This window comes from Spinacia oleracea, chromosome 6, assembly GCF_020520425.1.
Source record: "Spinacia oleracea cultivar Varoflay chromosome 6, BTI_SOV_V1, whole genome shotgun sequence".
Lineage (NCBI taxonomy): Eukaryota > Viridiplantae > Streptophyta > Magnoliopsida > Caryophyllales > Amaranthaceae > Spinacia > Spinacia oleracea.
Window position 1 is genome coordinate 54,792,328 of NC_079492.1, and position 23,395 is coordinate 54,815,722.

Below are 23,395 nucleotides of genomic sequence, written 5' to 3' on the forward strand. Positions count from 1 at the left end.
CTATTTGGGCCATACTAGTCACTTCATAACCTGCAAAACAGTACATATACAATATATACCATTCACCCATTCATTATCATGAATGGCCCACATAGCTGGTTAGTAAAACACATTATGCATCACGTAAACATTTGCAGCAATTAATCAAGGGCACCAATAATCTACCAATTATTCAGTCCTTATTAATTCTAATAAAGTTGTTTTAACCTTAAGGATTTGTAGACCTAATCAAGAGTTTATGACTAAAAGGGCTCCCACTTAAACCAATAAATTCATATGCTTTACTAATTTTAAACATAAAAATGTATTTCTAGTCTAACAGGAAACATACAAATCTAATTAAAATTTAAAGCTCATATAAATTTATAATTGAATCCAAAAAGTTTAATTTAATTTCAGTCGTATTTAAATTAATTCATGATTTTAATTTTAGTAAAATAATTAGAATAAATAAAATTTATTATAATTACAATATTCAAAATTAAAATCCAAGAAAATAATTTAAATTATTAATTTTAAAATTACGTAAACTGAAAATTTCAAATTAAAATTTCAAAACGATCTAATCGCAACGCAAACACCTCACGCATCACACGCCCATGGGCCACACGCACACAGCCATCGCTGGCCATGTGCGCGCAGCCCATGCGCTGCGTCGCATAGCTGCTGCTTCTACCCTTCGCAAGCCATCGCGCGAGCTGGTGCTCGCTGCGCGCGCGCCAACGCTCGATGCACGCGAGCCATTGCTCGCTGCGTTCGCTCGCTAGTGCTCGCTGTACGCGGGCCAGCGCTCGCTTCGTGCACTCGCCAGCGCATGCTGTGCGCGCTCGCTAGCGCTCGCTTGGTGCGAGCCAGCGCTCGCTGCGCGCGGCATCGACGCTGGGCGCAGCACTCGTGGCACGCGAGCTTGCGCTCGCTGCGCGCGAGGCTGCGCGCGCTTGCGCGAGGCAGTGCGCGTTATGGCGCAGCTCGCTTGCTGCCCACACGCGACTGTCGTGCCTTGCCTTCGCCCATGCCCATTCGTCCATTGCTCGTAGCCCACGACACAAGGCAGGGCTGCTGCCTTGTGCTCGTGCACCATGCCCTTGCTCATTGCATTCGTGCCGCATGGGCGACGAGCTCCCTTGCTCGTCGTCGCATGCCCGCACTATACAACACCCCTTAAGGGTAACACGTAGCGTCCATTGCTTTGTGCGTGCAAGTTATATGAACGAATCTCATAAAATTTAAAAAATTTATATTTAAAATTAATGACAAATTAATAAATTAATATTAATTTCATAATTTTATGGCGAAAAATCGAAAATTTATTATTCAATTGATTTCCGATTAACATGGATTCAAGTCTAGGTCATAAAAATTTAAAATTTATCATAAATTTACAATTTTTATGGTGGTTTTTAATCATAGGTATCTAATTAAATTATAATTAATTATGAAAATCAAATTAATTCTAAATTATTCTAATTTTCAACAAATTAATCATAATTACAAATTAGATTGTATAATTAACAAGGCTAGGCATTCAAACTTGTTAAACATATACAGTAGGTCAATCAAAAATTCAAGATTTATCAACAAGAATCGCAAATATTTATTTTAACATCTTAAATTTACGAAATTTTGCATTCGAAAAACTAAAACCTTCGAAAAGTCATAGTTAGGCTTCGAATTTTAGAATTCTGGGTTCGGCCGAAAAATAATACTTTTGTCAAAATTTTAGAATGCCTTTTACATGCGGAATTGACACAAAAATCACTCGATTTGGTTGAGTAACGAAGAAACTGCCGAAAAACTGCGTACGTATGATTAAATAAACGCAATTTGCAATTAATTAACAATTACGAAAATTAATCACCCCTTTTAATTCTTGCAAATTTGTAATATTTAACCATGTTCATGCAATTTAGATTATGAAAATAATAAGAGGCTCGTGATACCACTGTTAGGTTATGATACATATGACAATTCATAAATCATGCGGAAAAACCATTTAGCCAGGAATACATATTATTTACACATAATCATATAGCATAGTTTAGATGCATACTCTTTGTTACGTGCCTTCCCTAGCTGCGCCCGAACCGAACAAGAACAAGTCTTTAGGACTCCAAGTGTCGTCCCTCCGTAGATAGTCCACAGCACGTCCGGATCCGCCTTAAGATTGACCAACTAGAATCGCCCTTAAGGTACTAATAATTTCGGCACTTTTAGGCAAGGTATGTGACTGAAGTTTTCTCTCAAAAACTCACTTTGAATACTTGAATAATCTGTGTAAATATGTGACCCTAGGCACCTATTTATAGAGTTATGGAAAAGGTTTTGGAATCCTATTAGGATACTAATTTATTTAATTATAATCCTACTAGGACTCTAATTAAATAATCATTATCTAATAGTTTTAGGATTTAATCATATTTCGAATCCCGATTGCTTTAGGATTCCCGCACAAGCATTGCATGAGCACCGTACACCCGCGCAAGCCTAGCGGCCCACGCTAGGCGCACAGCGCTCGGCCCACTGATGTGCTCTCGCGCGCGCGCCCTTGGCCTTGGCTGGGCCTGGCCTTGCGCTGGGCCTGGTCGAGGCTTGGCATGCGATGGTGCGCGTTGGCTCGCTGGGCGATGGTCTGGCTTCGTGCTGGGCCTTCGTCCAACGAGCCACGTCCGATGCTAATTCGTACGATACGCTTCCGATTAAATTCCCGATTCCGGAATTCATTTCCGATACGAACAATATTTAATATTTCCGATTCCGGAATCAATTTCCGTTTCGAACAAATATTTAATATTTCCGTTTCCGGAATTATTTTCCGATTCCGATAATATTTCCGATTCTGACAATATTTCCGTTTCCGGCAATATTTCCGATTCCGACAATATTTCCATTTCCGATAATATTTACCGATACGTACCATGTTTCCGTTTCCGGCAACATCTACGACTTGGGTAATATTTATATTTCCGATACGATCCATATTTCCGTTTCCGGCAATATCATCGTTTCCGGAGTATTCATTTCTTGCCTGTGACGATCTCAGCTCCCACTGAAACCAAGATCCGTCGATTCCGAATATCCATAGATGGAGTATTTAATGCCATTAAATACTTGATCCGTTTACGTACTATTTGTGTGACCCTACGGGTTCAGTCAAGAGTAAGCTGTGGATTAATATCATTAATTCCACTTGAACTGAAGCGGCCTCTAGCTAGGCATTCAGCTCACTTGATCTCACTGAATTATTAACTTGTTAATTAATACTGAACCGCATATATTACACTTATCATTGAATGCATACTTGGACCAAGGGCATTATTTCCTTCAAAGTGTGCTAATATATGTGGATGATATGATCATTGCAGGGAACAATGTATTTGCATTAAATAGTTTTAAAGCCTACTTGAGCCAATGTTTTAAAATGAAGTATGTAGGACATCTGGAAAAAAAATTGGGCTTGGAGGTTGCACGCAGTAAGAGTGGATTTTATGTGTGTCAGAGAAAATACGCCTTAGACATTATTTCAGAGACAGGATTATTAGGTGCAAAGCCTGCAGACTTTCCGATAGAGCAAAATCACAAACTAGCACTTGCCAACGGAAAGGATCTTGAGGATGGAGAAAAGTATAGGCGCCTCATTGGACGTCTAATTTACTTAGCAGTTACAAGGCCGGATTTGGCATATTCAGTACATATTTTATCACAGTTTATGCAAGCACCAAAGGTGGATCATTGGGAAGCGGCTTCGAGAGTAGTACGATACTTGAAAAAATGTCCGGGGCAAAGGCATTCTTCTACGTTCGGACAGTGCACTAAGTCAAGAAGGGTGGTGTGACTCGGACTGGGCTAGTTGTCCATTGACGCGTCGTTCATTAACAGGGTGGTTCGTCTTACTTGGTCTTTCTCCGGTGTCTTGGAAGACTAAAAAACAACATACGGTGTCGCGTTCTTCAGCGGAGGCAGAATATCGTTTGATGGCCGCGCTCACATGTGAATTGAAGTGGTTGAAGCAATTACTCAGTGATTTAGGGGTGGAGCACAGGCAGGGTATGAGTGTGTTTTGTGATAGTCAATCCGCACTTCACATTGCACAGAACCCAGTATTTCATGAGAGGACAACGCATATTGAAGCAGACTGTCATTTTATACGAGATGCAATTAAGGAAGGCATTATTTGTCCATCATATGTGTCTACAAAGGTCTAGTTAGCAGATATTTTTACAAAAGCGCTAGGAAAGGCACAATTTGAATTTTTTCTTAGCAAGATGGGCATTCGAGATCTTCATGATCCACCTTGAGGGGGATGTTACGATATAGAATTAAAATACTAATAATATTCTAATATGCATAGGATTAGTATTATGATAGACAAGTGTTACGTTACTGTTAGAGAACAAACACCAAGTTAGAATTAGAATAGGAATTATCTTCTTATATTCTTGTACTATAAATATATTGGTTAATCAATAATACGAGCTGAGACAGACTTTTGAGTTAATTTAGCATTTACTAACATATAAATATTGTGGGCTACGTATTTTACCTTTTCGGTACGGGATTAGATCGATGTCCTACATTGAAGAACAAGAAGAAAAATAATGAATAACTAACATATAAATATTGTGGACCACGTATTTTAACTATTTCCAATTGGTTTTAATAATGAAACCTTGCATGTCACCCAACTCAGATTTGAAGTGCGCTTGACGTTTGTGATCATCCCAAATTCCCAAATGAAGATTTAACAACACTAAGGCTCCGTTTGGTAGGGCGTAAAACGTTTTCATGGAAAATGATTTTCCCCTTTTCAATCATTTTACGTTGTTTGGTTGGATAAGGGATGAAAAACAATTTTCCATGACTCACTCAAATGTGGAAAACCCTTTTCCATTTGAAAGGGAGGGAAACCACTTTTCCTTCTTTCCTCCTTACCTCCCTCTCCTTTCTTTCCTTCAATCTTCACCATCTTTTCCCATTTTCCTTTAAGTTACCAAACAAAGGAAAACTAATTTTGAATTGTGTTTTCCCTTGAAAAATGTTTTTCATGAAAAATCATTTTACAATGAAAACGTTTTACGCTCTACCAAACGGAACCTAAATGAGTTTTGTTTTATTTTTCCATACTAAAATGTCATATAACGCCTGAACTGTGAACACATGTGTATGATGTTTATTGTGTACCAAAAGAACATAAATATAGTTATAGAGAGATAGAGAGTGTATGTATCATTGTAGATGATCTAATTTCCGAATGTTTCCTTGTATTTTAATTGAAAAAACGGATTTTTCATGAAATACCCCCGAATTTTGGCGTAATTCACCAAATGCCCCTCGACTTTCAGTAATTCACCAAATGCCCCTCACAAATGACTTAATACCCAAAATACCCTTACTAATGATGCGCCGTTAGTCCTCCGTTAACCTAATTTTCAAATTCACCAAATACCCCTATTTTAATACTTATTTCACCAAATACCCTTATTCAGAAACTTAATTCACCAAATACCAATAACTTAAAATTACTCATTTTGATGCTCAACGGCTAGTTTTTGTGTTTGAAAATTAGCCGTTGCTTATTGTTTGCTTATAAATACTCTTTTTCTGACTGTTTATTGTAGTTTTCCTATTATTTTGTTAATTTCATATCATTTTTGTCATGAGTTTTCTTTCAAAATCATCATCCACACCCAATGAGTCCACATATGTAAGAGTCCCAAATAAATTTTGTTATCATGGGAGAAACTTTGACATCCGAATTGAAGGAAATAATGCCCTTGGTCCAAGTATGCATTCTATGTTAAGTCTAATAAATGCGGTTCAGTATTAATTAACAAGTTAATAATTCAGTGAGATCAAGTGAGCTGAATGCCTAGCTAGAGGCCGCTTCAGTTCAAGTGGAATTAATGATATTAATCCACAGCTTACTCTTGACTGAACCCGTAGGGTCACACAAATAGTACGTAAACGGATCAAGTATTTAATGGCATTAAATACTCCATCTATGAATATTCGGAACCGACGGATCTTGGTTTCAGTGGGAGCTAAGATCGTCACAGGCAAGAAATGAATACTCCGGAAACGATGATATTGCCGGAAACGGAAATATGGATCGTATCGGAAATATGAATATTATCCAAGTCGTAGATGTTGCCGGAAACGGAAACATGGTACGTATCGGAAAATATTATTGGAAATGGAAATATTACCAGAATCGGAAATATTGCCGGAAACGGAAATATTGTCAGAATTGGAAATATTACCGGAATCGGAAAATAATTCCGGAAACGGAAATATTAAATATTTGTTCGAAACGGAAATTAATTCCGGAATCGGAAATATTAAATATTGTTCTTATCGGAAATAAATTCCGGAACTGGAAATTTAATCGGAAGCGTATCGTACGAATTAGCATCGGACGAGGCCTGCCGGACGAAGGCCCAGCACGAAGCCGGGCCATCGCCCAGCAAGCACGCGCGCCACAAGCCCAGCCAAGGCAGCGCCCAGGCCTACCGCAAGGCAGGCCCAGCGCGCGCCAAGGCCACGGATGCGTGGGCCGCGCTGCGTGGGCTGCTGCTCGCACGCGCATGGGCAGCCCTTGTGGCTGCCGTGTGTGTGTGAGTTTGTGCTCATGCGTGATTCCTAAATCTACAAGAGTCAGTGTATGATTAAATTTCTATTCCTAATTGGATAAATTAATTAAATAGAATTCATGTAGGATTCTAATTTCAATTAATTCGTATCCTACTAGGATTACGATTCCTTTTCCATAACTCTATAAATAAAGGCCTAGGGGTCATAATTTATACACAAGTTTCAAAGTATTCAAAAGTGAGTTTTTTTTTGAGAGAAAATTAAAACACACATCTTGCTCATAAAGTGCCGAAATTTTCTAGTACCTTAAGTGCGATTCTAGTTGGTCAATCTTAAGGCGGATCCGGACGTGCTGTGGACTATCTACGGAGGGACGACACTTGGAGTCCTAAAGACTTGTTCTTGTTCGGTTCGGGCGCAGCTAGGGAGGGCACGCAACAAAGAGTATGCATCTAAATTATGCTATATGATTATGTGTAAATAATATGTTGTCCTGGGTTAATGGTTGTTTCCGCATGATCTATGTAATGTCATATGTATCATAACCTAACAGTGGTATCACGAGCCCCTTATTATTTTCATAATCTAAATTGCATGAACATGGTTAAATATTACAAATTTGCAAGAATTAAAAGGGGTGATTAATTTTCGTAATTGTTAATTAATTGCAAATTGCGTTTATTTAATTATACGTACGCAGTTTTTCGGCAGTTTCTTCGTTACTCATCCGAATTGAGTGATTTTTGTGTCAATTCCGCATGTAAAAGGCATTCTAAAATTTTGACAAAAATAATATTTTTCTGCCGAACCCAGAATTCTCAAATTCGAAGCCTAACTATGACTTTTCGAAGGTTTTAGTTTTTCGAATGCAAAATTTCGTAAATTTAAGATGTTAAATTAAATATTTGCGATTCTTGTTGATAAATCTTGAATTTTTGATTGACCTACTGCATATGTTTAACAAGTTTGAATGCCTAGTCTTGTTAATTATGCAATCTAATTTGTAATTATGATTAATTTGTTGAAAATTAGAATAATTTAGAATTAATTTGATTTTCATAATTAATTGTAATTTAATTAGAAACCTATGATTAAAAACCACCATAAAAATTGTAAATTTATGATAAATTTTAAATTTTTATAACCTAGACTTGAATCCATAACAATCGGAAATCAATTGGATAATAAATTTTCGAATTTTCGCCCTAAAATTATGAAATTAATAATACTTATTAATTTGTCATTAATTTTAAATATAAATTTTAAATTTTTTATGCGATTCGTTCATATAACTTGCACGCACGAAGCAATGGACGCTTCATGTTACCCTTAAGGGGTGTTGTATAATGCGGGCATGCGACGACGAGCAAGGGAGCTCGTCGCCCGTGCGGCACGAATGCAATGAGCAAGGGCGTAGTGCACGAGCACAAGGCAGCAGCCCTGCCTTGTGTCGTGTGCCACGAGCAATGAACGAATGGGCATGGGCGAAGGGCGAGCCAAGGCAGTCGCGTGTGGGCAGCAAGCGAGCTGCGCCACAGCGCGCGCTGCCTCGCACAAGAGCGCGCAGCCTCGCGCGCAGCGAGCGCAAGCTCGCGTGCCACGAGCGCTGCGCCCAGCATTACTCGCGCGCACAGCGCGCGATGTCGCCCGCCCAGCGAGCGATGTCGCGCCCCAGCGAGCGATGGCTCGCGCCAGCGAGCGATGGCTCGCGCGCGCAGCGAGCGATGTCGCGCGCCCAGCGAGCGATGTCGCGCGCGCGCACTGCGAGCGATAGCTCGCGTGCGATGAGCGCTGGCGCGCGCAGCGAGCACAATGTGTGCGGAGGCTTGCGATAGGGAAGCAGCAGCTATGCGACGAGCGCATGGGCTGCGCGCACATGGCCAGCAATGGCTGTGTGCGTACGGTCCATGGGCGTGCAACGCGTAGGGTGTTTGCGTTACGATTAGATCGTTTTGAATGTTTAATTTGAAAAATTTCAGTTCACGTAATTTTAATTAATTTTAAAATTAATAATTTGAATTATTTTCTTGGATTTTAATTTTGAATATTATAATTATAATAAATGTTATTTATTCTAATTATTTTACTAAAATTAAAATCATGAATTAATTTAAATACGACTGAAATTAAATTAAATTTTTGGATTCAATTATAAATTGATATGAGCTTTAAATTTTAATTAAATTTGTATGTTTCCGGTTGGACTAGAAATACATTTTTATGTTTAAAATTGGTAAAGCATATGAATTTATTGGTTTAAGTGGGAGCGCTTTTTAGTCATAAACTCTTGATTAGGTCTACAAATCCTTAAGGTTAAAACAACTTGATTAGAATTAATAAGGACTGAATAATTGGTAGATTATTGGTGCCCTTGATTAATTGCTGCAAATGTTTACGTGATGCATAATGTGTTTTACTAACCAGCTACGTGGGCCATTCATGATAATGAATGGGTGAATGGTATATATTGTATATGTACTGTTTTGCAGGTTATGAAGTGACTAGTATGGCCCAAATAGGATAGAAAATATGGTCTGCGTACCATTAATTTGAATGTAATTGGTCTAAAGTACCAAAGTTATTTTTCAATTCAAATATGGTCTGCGAACCATCAAATAGTTGTAATTAGTTATAGCTTATCCTATTTGAAGAAAATGGTGCCTCCCACGGAGATTTTCAAGACGGACTTTGAAGTCAAAGCTTCAAGATGAAGTCGGGCCATACTAGATCACAAATATCTTATGCATGTTTTAAGTTATTTATTGCTTTTAAATATGTCTTAAAATGCATGAGATCAAAAGCTTGATTATGTTGCATGATTAAGGATTTTAGTTCACTTAAAATCTAACCAACATAGTAAGAGCCTTAAGTTCCAAACTTAAAAATTGAGTTAAAAGGTGCCATGCCAAAATATACACTTGCTTGGATATCCTTTACATCAATCTAGTAATAGTTTTCGCTCAGCGAGGTGTTACTTATTGGTCCTAAAGGGGCAAGGTACACAAATAATTGTGAGTACATGTTAGTTTTGGTGAAACTCAACGATATAAGTAAGGAGTCCTTTTATGTCGTGGCAAATTCGATAGGTTTACCTAATAAGTTCTTAGACGTACCTATCAACCAAGAATAGTTTCTAGACTATTAGCAAAAGGCTTTTGCTTACCTAAGATGTTCTAGGATTAAGTCGACAAACTGTGCTTAGTTCTTCAATGATTTTAGGATCTTGGAATCATTTTATTCACACCTGCCGGAACACATAATTCGAATAAAATGCTAATGACTTGTTTAAATTGCATGATTGCTTTTATTTTCAAGTTATTATTCATGATAAATGTTTAGACTTTGCATGCTTCAATGTATGTTTTAATTATTGTTTATAATTAAATATCTTGCACTGCAATAAATCCTTTTAGAAAGGTAACAGTAAATTTCCTCGATTGGTAGTGAATCCAAGAACGATTCACGGAAAAGAGAGAAAGTGAGCAATTTAAAATGTACGTTTCTTATAGCGACTTTTATGGTTGTTTTCGAATATCAAAATCGAATGGCAAACCAATTGGTGCTTGTGAATTCAAAATACACTGTAGTTTTGAGATCATGAAGCATTGAGTTTAACACGCTCAGCTTTACCAATGGTTAACAACCTAATATCTTTTTCCATTTAATTCTCGAATGAGTCTAGTCCCTAGACATTCGAATAGATTGATGCTTAGAGAACTTTAGAAGCTTCTGGTAAGATCATCTAGTTGAAACAAAATATTCAACATAAATGGTAAAGAACCTTGTTGGGGTGACATTGGACATGTCTAACAAAGTATAAAAGTCAACACTAAAGAATTCAATTCTTAAGACTATAAGAAAGGGTACAAGAAATAGGAAAACAAAGGAACAAATGAAAGGAATTTACGATTCCGGTTCTACCTATAAGTTTAAAGAGAAGTGACCTAGCAATCAAACTTCCTTGGTATCATATACCGCTTGAGGTTCTTACTTCGGTAATAACTCAAACAAATGAAGCTAGGATACACTAATGACCTACAAGTGGGAAATGAAGCATGGAAATGCTACATTAGTTGTAGGGTCATCTAGTTTGTTTTAAGTCCTTTCAAAGGCTGGAACTAAATGGCTATTTTATTCCATAATCAGCATACCTAAATTTCTGCTTCAAACACAGAAAGACTCACATTCAGAAGAACAAAAACAATGTTTGTTTGTTTATTTGAATGAAATGGTCAATTACAGGTTGAGTCAATATGCTTGATTAAAACAAACAACTCTTTAAAGAACTTTACTAAGGTTCAAATCAACCCCTTGATTTGAGTTCCACTAATCTTTGGCATTGTTGCTTAGACCATATCAACAAGTTAACATTCAAAAACTCTATTTTAATGGACTTTTGAAAGTTGGTTGATTTCTAGATCAACTTAAGACAAGCTAGTCTTACTTGTTGAAAGTAACAAAAGATGTGAACTATTGTTAGAACGCCTAGACAATAGAGTTCAAAGCTAAAGAAAGATTTTATGACTTTATTATTTCGCATGGATTTGAGTGAATGTAGGTTTATTTACTCAAATGTGATATAAGTTGAATTTGTTTGGCTAGTTCAAAGATTCAGAAGTATAAAATCCACTTGGCAAGAAATCATAAAGATCTAGGTTAGATCATGTTGATGATTACTTGAGACCAAATATGATCATCAATGATTGTGTGTTGTAATTTCACAATCTAGGTCCATAAGATATGGCATATCTTAGTTGGAATAATCGAAGTCAATTAGTACTTGATTCGATCAATGATGGATCATAAAAACTTTTCCTATAATTTCTAAAACAAAATGCTCAACTACCACCAAACTAAACCAAATTCGTCAAAGCTATTGAAAAGTAATTTCAGGATATCTTTTCAATTATATATCTAAAGAGTTGCTAAACTCAGTGGGAGCTTAGTGTTTGTTATTCAACAAACTAAGGCCCAAGTCTAGATATATGTTTCATTGTGATTTATTCAAATGAGACACAAGGGTATTGTTTCTACCACGAATTTTTGAGAACATAATGTTTGTTTGCTCGAAATAATGTCCTTTTGGAGATTCGTTTCCAAAATGACAAGTGGGAGAAAATAGACCTCGAAAGTTTTCGAGGCGAACAACAAACATAAACGGACATTCCGGAGGCTTTTCGAAGTACTTCAGAAAATCCGAACTTATTCTTTAAGGACTTTAGAAGTGGCTTTAAAGAATAGATATCTCTTAGAAGACTTTACAAGTGCTTCAAAGAGAACAGAATATTCAAAGGACTTTCAAGTGGCTATTGATATTCTAATGTTTGATGTTCTATACCCAAGTAGGCATAGAATTCAAGTCACTGAAACTATGAGATTCTTCTATTAGATAGTAAAGAAACATAGAGATCAGGTCAATGAAACTATGAGATTCTTCTATTAAATAGTGAAGAAACCTACAACTTGCAGTCAAACTATTATCATGTAGATTAATGAGTTTGTGACTTGTAAGAAAGCTATGACGAAACCTAGATTCCCTAAAATGGTTAGAGGCCATATATAGACTCAAATGTTTTAAATGGTTAGAGGCCATAAAACATACTCAATGTTTTGATGACAAAATTGAAATTTTGTTGATTTGCAAGAATGGGTTCACACCTATTGGTTGCAAGTTTGTTTTAAGGATAAAAACCATCAAACATGGAATTGTGTTCACACACAAAGCTAGATTAGTTGCTAAAGGTTACAAGCAAATTCATGGTGTAAATTGTGTTGAAACCTCATGCATAATCGTAATGCTCAAGTCTATAATTCAAGCAATGATTGCATATTGGTACATATAGCAATTGGATGACAAAACGTATTCCTCAATCAAATGTTGGAATAAACTATGTACATGGTATGTCATAGGATTTGTGGATCCAAATAAATGCTTGAAAGAGAAAGCTAGCTTATAAAATCTAAGTACAGATTTAAGCAAGCAATTGGGAGTTGGAACTGCATTTTAGTGAAGCTAATAAGTATTTTAGTTTCATAAAATGTACATGATTCTTATAGATGTATAAGAAGTTTAGTGGGAGTACATAAAAACTTATTTGGTCCTATGTGTATCACACACATATCTCTCTATTGTGAAATAACATTCAAATGCTAATGACTTAGATTTGAAATTATTCATCAATGATGGACCATGGCGAAACTTAGTACATATTGGGTATTAAGATCTATTTACAAAGATCTTATAATATTGTTTTAGATTAAGTAATGGCATTTACTAAATCAAACACGAAAGTCTCCATTGGAGATATTCGACCCATGTGAATAAATCTAAGTAAAGAATGTTTGAACTATGTATAAGCATTTACTAAGTTAAACATCAAAGAGTCTAAATGAGATTCTTAACCTATATTATATGTCAAAGAATTTAGCTGGATTCAGTATCTACTAAAATTGAATGAGCTAAAGTTACATGAATAGAATTCAATTGGGAATTATTCTGCAAAAGAATTTATCATGTATGATATAATATGAGGATCGCCAAAAACGTATCGTATGACTTTAAGGCATGACGAACATATACCAATCTCTATTGATCTAAGTGAAGATCAACTAGATTGAAACCAAGAATACTTATGGTACTTGAAAAGGTACATAGGAATAGTTCTTGATTCAAGGAAATAAAGATACGCTAAATATTGATGCTACACGCATAAACACTGGCAAAGGATCAAGCAAGACCCTTTGGAGTTAACCATTGATAAGGACGAGCTATAGAGCATCGTGTTTTGAAATGGCAACATGGATTGGAGACCATGAGTTGTTGCGTGGGAAATTAAAATATTAATTTCTATGTTCTAAGATATAGTTGGAGAGTCTTCCACATATCTATGAACTGCTTGGATAGGTAAATCCAAACAAAGCATCACTAGCAACCTATGCAGTTGAAGTAAAAGTAATTATTGCCTAAGAAGCAATAAAACAGGGTTGTTTAAAGTTCTTCACTGAACTTGGGTAGATCACCTATCTGCTGGCTTGATGGTTCTTCATTGAAAAAATGCGTGGAACCACTCTTGAAGCAAGAAAAACGTCTGCTAACTTAATGGTTCTTCATTGCAAAATGCGTAGAACCACTAATGTAGTAAGAAAGACTAGATCACATAATAAACAAACTCGAAAAGATCTTATCATCATATCTCAAAGAACATTCGATGAAAAGGATGTTAAGATTGGCAAAGCATGATAACTAAACCTATGCAACAAGTAAGAAGCAACACTCACATTGTCGCACTGGAAATCAAGCATAGCTTTGAATTCCATGAATTGTTTTAGAAAATGGGTTTGAGGCCCATGGTTGTAAAACACTGGGGTTGAACATTTATCATATATGAAATGTATTTTCATATTCCATTTAATCTTGGTTTAGTATTAAATGATGAGTCCCTTCAAATTTGACGAAATATTCAAGATAGACTGTCAGGACCAGTCCTGTGACTAAGAAATGTCTATCAAGTGAACTTGAATGTCAAAGGTTGAAAATGGTCCCTAGTAGGAGTTTTCTATAAAATTGGACGCATAGAAAACGTTAGACGATTAGAATGCAAGATGACTAGTAGTTCTGTTTCTTGAACTATGTGGACATGGCAATGTCATAATCATTTGCATAGATACTTACTTTGGGAAGACTAGTATCGGACAAGACCTATGAAACTTTACTGTAAGAGATGAAAGTCTGTCATAAGTAAATTTCATTAAATTATTAGACACTAAATCCTCAATACCTGAGTGATTTGAGATTACTTGTTTGAGAACTGGTTGCTTTGACGTTGACCAACCGTCGCACCGTAAAAGGAGGCTATAAAGGCAACGCTCAGGTAATCACCTATCAAACGAAGTCTAATCTCAAGATCGCAAGATTGGGATTGTCCTCCCATAAATCGGGATGAGATGCTTAAAAGTTGTACAAGGCCACTCGGAGAGCTAGAAACTGTGAAATGCATGGCCGTGCTCGGATGAATCATAGGCTATGATTATCTGTTTATTTGATCAGTTGAACTCTGAAACCGAGGAACACCTCTGGACATAATAAGGATGACAACTCTTACCTTATGTTCAAGAGCAAGCATCGAGCGACAAAGGAATTAGGAAATGCACACTTGTCCCTAAGGACAAGTGGGAGACTGAAGGAAATAATGCCCTTGGTCCAAGTATGCATTCTATGTTAAGTCTAATAAATGCGGTTCAGTATTAATTAACAAGTTAATAATTCAGTGAGATCAAGTGAGCTGAATGCCTAGCTAGAGGCCGCTTCAGTTCAAGTGGAATTAATGATATTAATCCACAGCTTACTCTTGACTGAATCCGTAGGGTCACACAAATAGTACGTAAACGGATCAAGTATTTAATGGCATTAAATACTCCATCTATGAATATTCGGAACCGACGGATCTTGGTTTCAGTGGGAGCTAAGATCGTCACAGGCAAGAAATGAATACTCCGGAAACGATGATATTGCCGGAAACGGAAATATGGATCGTATCGGAAATATGAATATTATCCAAGTCGTAGATGTTGCCGGAAACGGAAACATGGTACGTATCGGAAAATATTATTGGAAATGGAAATATTACCAGAATCGGAAATATTGCCGGAAACGGAAATATTGTCAGAATTGGAAATATTACCGGAATCGGAAAATAATTCCGGAAACGGAAATATTAAATATTTGTTCGAAACGGAAATTAATTCCGGAATCGGAAATATTAAATATTGTTCGTATCGGAAATAAATTCCGGAACTGGAAATTCAATCGGAAGCGTATCGTACGAATTAGCATCGGACGAGGCCTGCCGGACGAAGGCCCAGCACGAAGCCGGGCCATCGCCCAGCAAGCACGCGCGCCACAAGCCCAGCCAAGGCAACGCCCAGGCCTACCGCAAGGCAGGCCCAGCGCGCGCCAAGGCCACGGATGCGTGGGCCGCGCTGCGTGGGCTGCTGCTCGCACGCGCATGGGCAGCCCTTGTGGCTGCCGTGTGTGTGTGAGTTTGTGCTCATGCGTGATTCCTAAATCTACAAGAGTCAGTGTATGATTAAATTTCTATTCCTAATTGGATAAATTAATTAAATAGAATTCATGTAGGATTCTAATTTCAATTAATTCGTATCCTACTAGGATTACGATTCCTTTTCCATAACTCTATAAATAAAGGCCTAGGGGTCATAATTTATACACAAGTTTCAAAGTATTCAAAAGTGAGTTTTTTTTGAGAGAAAATTAAAACACACATCTTGCTCATAAAGTGCCGAAATTTTCTAGTACCTTAAGTGCGATTCTAGTTGGTCAATCTTAAGGCGGATCCGGACGTGCTGTGGACTATCTACGGAGGGACGACACTTGGAGTCCTAAAGACTTGTTCTTGTTCGGTTCGGGCGCAGCTAGGGAGGGCACGCAACAAAGAGTATGCATCTAAATTATGCTATATGATTATGTGTAAATAATATGTTGTCCTGGGTTAATGGTTGTTTCCGCATGATCTATGTAATGTCATATGTATCATAACCTAACACGAATATCTGATACAACACTCAATCTGAAGCTCCGGTACAACACTAAAATAGAAAACACTCCTAAAAACACCTCAAAACGTCGCAACTCTTCAAGAAAATAGCTACTTCTTTTGTACCTTATTCTTTATGTGACCAATTAATTATATTTACCACGCAATCGGAAGGTATTCCTTTTTCAATATGGGAAATATCTTTAACATATGCAAACAGATTAAAAATAAAGCTCTTATTAATTTTATTCTAACGCATATGTTCCAGCTACCTTGGCTTCTATTGCTTCCATGCCACATATTTAACGTTAACTCCCTTTTGTCTCCTGTCTCTACTGCCTCTAAACATCTTTCTTCAATCTCCTAACTTTCTCTCAACCTTACAGTCGAGGCATAAAGGTTTTCCCACTTTTCTTTTGAGTTAGGTCCTATTGACATGGTCAGATTTATGGACAAATGTCTATTTTTGGATTTGAGGGAACAAGAAAAAAAATGAAACTAAGGTATGTTCCAAAGCTCATGAACCAAGGAAAAAACATGAATCTTGGCACAAAGATTTGCCTCCAAACTCAAGATTTTCACATCATGAATCCAAGTTGAAATCGAGGTTGTGATAAAAATGTATGTGTTATTGAACTTGATTTCTTAGTTTCTTTACCATTCGGACAATAAGAAAATTAAGGTGTTAGCTTTAGATTGAATTACTTCAGCTTCACTTACATAAGATCCCTTTGAAAATGGGGTTTTTTGGCCTTTTGCTCAGCTAAAGTGCATTGTCTTTACTGGATGAGGCCTGAACTTATTGGATCATAATTGAAACTTACTGAGTGTTGTATCGGAGCCTCGGATGGAAATTTCCTCCCATAATATTAGAAATTGTTTGGGACTCTTACATATGTGGATTCATGGGTGTGGATGATGATTTTGAAAGAAAACTCATGACAAAAATGGTATGAAATTAACAAAACAATAGAAAAACTACAATAAATAGTCAGAAAAGGGGTTTTTATAAGCAAACAATAAGCAACGGCTAATTTTCAAACATAAAACTAGCCGCTGAGCATCAAAATGGGTAATTTTAAGTTATGTGTATTTGGTGAATTAAGTTTCAGAATAGGGGTATTATATGAAATAAGTAATAAAATAGGGGTATTTGGTGAATTTAAAAATTAGGCTAACAGAGGACTAACGGCGCGTCATTAGTAAGGGTATTTTGGGTATTAAGTCATTTGTGAGGGGCATTTGGTGAATTTCTGAAAGTCGAGGGGCATTTGGTGAATTACGCCATAATTCGGGGGTATTTCATGAAAAATCCGTTGAAAAAATTTTGAATTCAAATTTGGTTATCACGTCAATGATCTAAGGCGAAATCTAGAGATAAGGAGCAAGAACAAAAAATCCAATCACAAAATTCTGTGATCAAATTTTGGCCATGTTGTTCAAGATCTTGACTTGTTGTACCGTAACAAGTAACAACATATTATTACATGTACAGAAGACCAGTTGTTATGACTCAATGAAAAAAATGATAAATAAGTCACATCCCATAAAATAATGTCCATGAAAATCCTTGTTAACCTTGGTGCAAGATCACAATTATACACGTTTCGAGCTAATGAGCTGCACAACTTGAGCTAATGAGCGGAAGGTGACAAAGAAATAAACAATTGAAAGAAACCAAAAATAAAACAGATCGCCGTTGCCGGGGATCGAACCCGGGTCACCCGCGTGACAGGCGGGAATACTTACCACTATACTACAACGACTTGGATGTTAGATTTAATGTTTCAATTTATTGTTATTTGTTTTCTGTAAGGAATAAGTAAAGGACGAAGGTTTTTGGCAGAAGCAAACACCACTATACATTTCTGCTGTACGTAGTGGATGACTTTTGTAGTTTTTTGAACTAGAATGATTGTGTAAAATCTTGTGGTAGCATTTGAATCAGATCTTGTCTACATCTCTGATTCTCTGCGTCTCCACTGGCATGCCCTTAGTGTCTCTCTCCACACACAGGAATCTCATTTTCCACGACTTATATCGTTGTATACGTATTAATAACTTAGAAGTTGACATTTGGACTCGATCTAGATATACAATTGTAAAAATGTTGGTTCTTGTTAGCACATTTTCTCCCTAGGTAGCCAGGTTGGCTTCCATTTTTCCTAATAAAAAGAGAAAATGTTCCAAGGTCTAACAAAGATTTGATTCTCTAAGCTCAAGGTATTAAAATAATTGTTCATATATATACTTCCATCCTCCTTTTGTATTATCGCACCATTTGGATTTTAACATTGTTCACACACTCTTATATAACCATTTTCTTGTATTTGTACTTTCTCCGGTTGTTTTTAATTGCACCCTTTTTTGGAATTTTTTGTAATAGTAACGTAATTAGAGATATTATTGAATAAAGCATTCCATTGACAAACGTTAAATCTCTAATGGCAAAACTATATAAAAAGGAGCGGAAAAAGTGTATGAACAGAAGAGGGCTGAAGAAAGAAAAACATATCTTTGATTCTTTGGTTGAGAATTTGGGATTAAGGTCTTACTTTACAAAACCAACTTTAGGATTGAGATATTCATACAAGTTAGGAACATAATATGAGTATTTGGGATTAAGATTTTCCTAGGAGAGATTATGGTTTTGCCAAAAACTCGAGAGTCTCGTTTGAGCTTGTTGGTGAACTAAACTCTCATCCTCATTGGACAAGCCCGTTTCTGATTTATGTAAAATCAATCTGACTTCATTTTGTATGTTCAAAATCCTCGACCTCGGATAATATAAGGTACTAGTTTTGAAACCCGTGCGATACACGGGTTTCATTTTATTTCTTTGTGTTATTAATTACTTCGTATTTTTTAATTGTGTTCTTGGTTGGTACATTTTTTTGGTATATCGGGTTGTACAACAGTCAAACTGTTGCAAATATTATGAAACGAATGAAGTAATTTTTATTGTGTAAGTTTTTTAAATCTCCAATATCAACTCACTTGTTAGTTTCACATGACACTTGAATTTTTGAATGCCTACGAAAAAAACTCTCCATTAGATTTTTTTTTAATATGTTATATTTTTCCTTTTTCGATTTTCTTTTACTTAATCCCCAAAACCATCCAAAAGATCTGAAGAGGTTTATTTAGCCATTTGTTGTGGGCCTCGTGGCTCCAATACTTTATAATCGTTACAACACTAAAATATTGTGACTCGTAAAAGTTGTTCGTAAGCTTGTTTATTCCTACTAAGAGTCTCGCTAATTTTTCATCATATTGTAATTTAAGTATTTTTTTTACCGGACTTTCCTTTGCTTTAAAGGTTTTTATAGTTTTTTATCAAACCATGATTGTATGAAAGTTACACTTACACAAAACCAATGAAAAAAAATAATTGTTAGATGATTGAAATGTATAGAAATCTTACCTTTTCATTATTGTGTTACAATCTGCACAAAGAAATGAACAAATAATATTCCGTAACACAAGTTACTACTCCGTTTTAACTAAACCGAGAAATTAAACATAACATAATTTATTAGAGCAAAACCAAACCGAAAAAGAAAAGAACAACTAAAGAAAAGAAAAGAACAACTAAAGAAAAGAAAAGGTATACATATAATGTTCATGACTTTCATGTCGGTTTAGAAAATGTATGAGTTTTATGTGTATCCCGAGTACAAAACAATATAAATACAAAGAGTTATATATTATTCAAGCTCAAACTCTATCCCGTATATTGATAAGATAGGTAACATATATTTGGTAAAAATTAGTTATCTTTTTTAAATTCATCATTTCAATGAGTTTATAAAAGAATCAAAATTAAGTATTTATATTAATTAGTCACAGTATAATACTAAAAGTTACACTTACTAATCAAATGGTTAATATTTATGATCTTAATTAGTTATTATTAAACACATACGAAGTTGTGCTTATATAGCCGATTATTGTAGATCTAGGGTTTATTTCTTTCTGGAATATTTTAGATCTAGGGTTTATTGTTCTCCAAGCAAACCCTATTATGTTGTATGTATATATATCTTATTGTTCATGGAATAAAACATACCATTGTTCTCTCCCAATTTCTCCTCTCTTTCTCTCTATTTCACAACACGTTATCAGCACCAAACCTAGCCGACTGAGCAGACGAGAAATAAAGGAAGACATGAAGGAAATAATGCCCTTGGTCCAAGTATGCATTTAATGTTAAGTCTAATAAATGCGGTTCAGTATTAATTAACAAGTTAATAATTCAGTGAGATCAAGTGAGCTGAATGCCTAGCTAGAGGCCGTTTCAGTTCAAGTGGAATTAATGATATTAATCCACAGCTTACTCTTGACTGAACCCGTAGGGTCACAAAAACAGTACGTAAACGGATCAAGTATTTAATGGCATTAAATACTCCATCTATGGATATACGGAATCGACGGATCTTGGTTTCAGTGGGAGCTAAGATCGTCAAAAAGCAAGAAATGAATACTCCGGAAACGATGATATTGCCGGAAACGGAAATATGGATCGTATCGGAAATATAAATATTATCCAAGTCGTAGATGTTGCCGGAAACGGAAACATGGTACATATCGGAAAATATTATTGAAAATGGAAATATTGCCGGAATCGGAAATATTCCCGGAAACGGAAATATTATCAGAATCGGAAATATTATCGAAATCGAAAAATAAATCCGGAAACGGAAATATTAAATATTTGTTCGAAACGGAAATTAATTCCGGAATCGGAAATATTATATATTGTTCGTATCGGAAATGACCCGAATCAGGAATTTAACCGGAAAGCGTATCGTACGAATTAGCATCGGACAAGGCTTGCTAGACGAAGGCCCAGCACGAAGCCAGGCCATCGCCCAGCAAGCCAACGCATCCAATAACATGCCAAGCCTCGACCAGACCCAGCGCAAGGCCAGGCCCAGCCAAGCCTTGGCGCGCGCGAGCTTTGCGATGGGCTGCGAGCAAGTGGGCCTCAGCGATGTGCGCTGTGCGTGGGCCGCAAGGCTTGCGCATGGGCGTGCGGTGCTTGTGCGCTGCTCGTGTGCGTGTTACACGAATCCTAAAGCTATCGGGATTTGTCATATGATTAAATCCTAATCCTAATAGATAAAAATTATTTAATTGAGTCCTAGCAGGATGAAGGAAATAATGCCCTTGGTCCAAGTATGCATTCTATGTTAAGTCTAATAAATGCGGTTCAGTATTAATTGACAAGTTAATAATTCAGTGAGATCAAGTGAGCTGAATGCCTAGCTAGAGGCCGCTTCAGTTCAAGTGGAATTAATGATATTAATCCACAGCTTACTCTTGACTGAACCCGTAGGGTCACACAAATAGTACGTAAACGGATCAAGTATCTAATGGCATTAGATACTCTATCTATGAATATTCGGAACCGACGGATCTTGGTTTCAGTGGGAGCTAAGATCGTCACAGGCAAGAAGTGAATACTCCGGAAACGATGATATTGCCGGAAACGGAAATATGGATCGTATCGGAAATATAAATATTATCCAAGTCGTAGATGTTGCCGGAAACGGAAACATGGTACGTATCGGAAAATATTATCGGAAATGGACATATTGCCAGAATCGGAAATATTGCCGGAAACGGAAATATTGTCAGAATCGGAAATATTACCGGAATCGGAAAATAATTCCGGAAACGGAAATATTAAATATTTGTTCGAAACGGAAATTAATTCCGGAATCGGAAATATTAAATATTGTTCGTATCGGAAATAAATTCCGGAACTGGAAATTTAATCGGAAGCGTATCGTACGAATTAGCATCGGACGAGGCCTGCCGGACGAAGGCCCAGCACGAAGCCGGGCCATCGCCCAGCAAGCACGCACGCCACAAGCCCAGCCAAGGCAGCGCCCAGGCCTACCGCAAGGCAGGCCCAGCGCGCGCCAAGGCCACGGATGCGTGGGCCGCGCTGCGTGGGCTGCTGCTCGCACGCGCATGGGCAGCCCTTGTGGCTGCCGTGTGTGTGTGAGTTTGTGCTCATGCGTGATTCCTAAATCTACAAGAGTCAGTGTATGATTAAATTTCTATTCCTAATTGGATAAATTAATTAAATAGAATTCATGTAGGATTCTAATTTCAATTAATTCGTATCCTACTAGGATTACGATTCCTTTTCCATAACTCTATAAATAAAGGCCTAGGGGTCATTATTTATACAACAAGTTTTAAGTATTCAAAACTAAGATTTTTAAGCAGAAAAATCAGCCAATATTCTTGCCTACCTAACCGAAAATATTAGAACCTTAAGGGCGATTCTAGTTGGTCAATCTTAAGGCGGATCCGGACGTGCTGTGGACTATCTACGGAGGGACGACACTTGGAGTCCTAAAGACTTGTTCTTGTTCGGTTCGGGCGCAGCTAGGGAGGGCACGCAACAAAGAGTATGCATCTAAATTATGCTATATGATTATGTGTAAATAATATGTTGTCCTGGGTTAATGGTTGTTTCCGCATGATCTATGTAATGTCATATGTATCATAACCTAACAGTGGTATCACGAGCCCCTTATTATTTTCATAATCTAAATTGCATGAACATGGTTAAATATTACAAATTTGCAAGAATTAAAAGGGGTGATTAATTTTCGTAATTGTTAATAAATTGCAAATTGCGTTTATTTAATTATACGTACGCAGTTTTTCGGCAGTTTCTTCGTTACTCATCCGAATTGAGTGATTTTTGTGTCAATTCCGCATGTAAAAGGCATTCTAAAATTTTGACAAAGTTGGATTTTTCTGCCGAACCCAGAATTCTCAAATTCGAAGCCTAACTATGACTTTTCGAAGGTTTTAGTTTTTCGAATGCAAAATTTCGTAAATTTAAGATGTTAAATTAAATATTTGCGATTCTTGTTGATAAATCTTGAATTTTTGATTGACCTACTGCATATGTTTAACAAGTTTGAATGCCTAGTCTTGTTAATTATGCAATCTAATTTGTAATTATGATTAATTTGTTGAAAATTAGAATAATTTAGAATTAATTTGATTTTCATAATTAATTGTAATTTAATTAGAAACCTATGATTAAAAACCACCATAAAAATTGTAAATTTATGATAAATTTTAAATTTTTATGACCTAGACTTGAATCCATAACAATCGGAAATCAATTGGATAATAAATTTTCGATTTTTTCGCCCTAAAATTATGAAATTAATAATATTTATTAATTTGTCATTAATTTTAAATATAAATTTTAAATTTTT

At 36.5% G+C, this 23,395-nt stretch overlaps 1 non-coding gene across 1 annotated transcript; it reads right to left on the reverse strand.

Annotated features, from left to right (window-relative positions):
* Positions 1 to 17,836: 17,836 nt before the first annotated feature.
* On the reverse strand, positions 17,837 to 17,908 carry TRNAD-GUC (transfer RNA aspartic acid (anticodon GUC)). The gene has a single exon. It is a non-coding gene; the product is annotated as a tRNA-Asp (tRNA).
* Positions 17,909 to 23,395: the final 5,487 nt, after the last annotated feature.